We start from the raw sequence: 2,500 nt of genomic DNA, 5'->3' as shown, positions 1-2,500 counted from the left end.
GCAGTATATGTGCAGCTGTGAGAGATACAGTATTTGTGCATGTGCAGCTGTAAGAGATCCATCTGTGAGAGATACAGTATATGTGCAGCTGTAAGAGATCCATCTGTGAGAGATGCAGTATATCTGATAGGACACGTCCTGGCTTCAATCAGTCTCACACATACACACACACACACATTTGGTATGATGTATGGATAGAATGTTCAGGATAGAATCAGTGATTTTACACTCAGCCCATGTATGTCCAATGTGTGTAATTATGGTATTGCTTTCTTTTCTACACTTATGTGTAGTCCCGTACCTTTGCACAATATCACCATGGTATAAACATAATATTTTCACATAAACATAAATGTCCATTCTAAGTATGGAATTCTCTCAATTCCCTTCGTGCCACGGTCCATCTTGAGGAATGGTGCCAAACACGAGGATCAGGCTTTCAGCGGGAAGTCTTCTGACGTGGGGAAGTGATGGGCATCTGACGTGGCTTAGGTAAACCCTAATCCAGAAAGGAACTCAGAAAGAACCTCCGGACATGATTGATCTCAAGGGAACCTAATCTGACAGCTCTGGAACAACTACAAGACCACAAAGCCAAGAAACCGTACGCAAACAGACAGCTGTCTGGCCACAGGAGTCTAGTCCCATTTATTTATATAGCACATAAAAAACAACAGTTGTACCAAAGTGCTCTCCAGTCGAGGTGAATCGACAGACAATACAAATAAATAAGAGATTAAAAGTACTAAAAGTGTATAAAAGTTAGTTTTCAACCTGTGAGAAGAATGCAATCTCTCTCTTTCTCTCTCAAAAGCCACGCTCTCATTCTGGATCTTCCCAAAAAAAAGACATTCCCAGTTACAGTAACTAACCCACTCCACACCCACGCCACACCCCATGCTCCTTACAGAACCGTAGGGAAATAAAAATACAAGCACAGAAATTTCACAAACACAACAACAAAAAAACACATTGGTAGGGAACTTCAGGGAAACACATTCAACTCTGTTATATGGGCACTCTGCAGTTCTGTGGTTCGGGTCAGACCACCCCGTGCAAACAATGCAAGACCACAGCAAGACCTCGCCAACTATATCACCAAAACACATGGGTTAGCAGGCTAGCAAGCCTTTCATCCGTGCCAGCTGTGCCGTTGTTTGTGTTTGTAAGGATTTTGCAATCTTGTCAAGGAGCTTTCAGGAGTTTCTAGATTTCTAGTTTTCAACCAAAACTCTTGACAACTGCTTTAATGTCAGGAATCAAAATCCTCATCAAAACAACGAACATTACCAAATGCATATGCAAAATGTCTATATCATTCTTGTCTCATTCCTATAGGCCTATCACGTCTTTATATCTGCTACTGTGCTGGTATGTCTCACCACCAGTAGGAACTTGGGTAGGACACTACTGAGAGCCTTTTGTCCTCTTTTTCACCATCTACATTCTTGTCACAGAATAACTGGAATTCCAGGCCCAGATACAATATCAGTCTGTCTGAGAGAGCAGGATCTAGCCCTGAAGTCACCCCCCTTTAGTCACAGTGGTGGCCAGGCCCTAGAATGCCACCATGGTTAGATATGTGTCTGCTATAAGTATATACAGTATATATATGGTTGAATGCCACCATGGTTAGATATGTGTCTGCTATAAGTATATACGTATATATATGGTTGAATGGGACCATGGTTAGATGTGTGTCTGCTATAATATATATATACAGTACCAGTGTTGTGCATGAACGCGTTCTTTTGAACACGTTCATTTTTATGAGAACGATGAACTGAACGCAACTTCATGACAAATAATGAATTTGAACGGTGAACACGTTCATATTATCTGAGGTCCAGCGCCACTGAGGTCTAGCTAAAGCATTACGGAATGTTTTCCTTCTGCTGAGGAAAGACACTGTCTAAATCGAATGCTTGTACCATGTCGTTGCTCAGTACCTGTTAAAAAGGCCATAGTAATTATTTGTTAAATTGCCCAAACAGACCATGTTTCGGTAAATGACCATATTTGGTAATTGCGTTGGTCATGTGACTCCACTTCTCACGGTGCAATGTTTGATATTACTTCATGGCATATTTAGATGGAGTAGCAGTTAACTTCGGGCATATTTTCACATAATTGAACGTTGCACTTTGTTGAAGTTGTGTGCGTCCATGTATACGTGAGTTTGACTTTGTAGCCTACCTTGTCAGTATGTGTTTGTTATAGTTTAGCTTTCTCATCATTGTTACGAGCACTGTCACTTAATTGATCCAGCATGATGCACTGTTCGTGAACTCGCTTAGCATAAGCTGCTAATGTACAAATACGAGTGGTACAGGGTTTACCTATGCTAACTTTTGAGCGGTCTTTCATTTAGTGTACATGCCCTTGTTGATCTGAGATTAAGCCAGTAGCATATCATTGCTGAAGAGCAAGTTATTATTATTAGTTCCCTGTATAATTCATTATTTAAATGGTACTACATACTAATTAAAAAAAAATGAAA

General features: G+C 40.5%; 1 protein-coding gene across 1 annotated transcript in view; it reads right to left on the bottom strand.

The window, feature by feature from the left end:
- The window catches only part of c16h12orf56 (chromosome 16 C12orf56 homolog), a 24,034-nt gene that overhangs the window by 16,992 nt on the left and 4,542 nt on the right, over positions 1 to 2,500 (bottom strand). The window lies entirely within an intron of this gene.

The sequence above is a fragment of the Clupea harengus genome, chromosome 16 (genome assembly GCF_900700415.2).
Source record: "Clupea harengus chromosome 16, Ch_v2.0.2, whole genome shotgun sequence".
Classification (NCBI taxonomy): domain Eukaryota; kingdom Metazoa; phylum Chordata; class Actinopteri; order Clupeiformes; family Clupeidae; genus Clupea; species Clupea harengus.
This window is presented reverse-complemented; position numbering and strand designations above follow the sequence as displayed.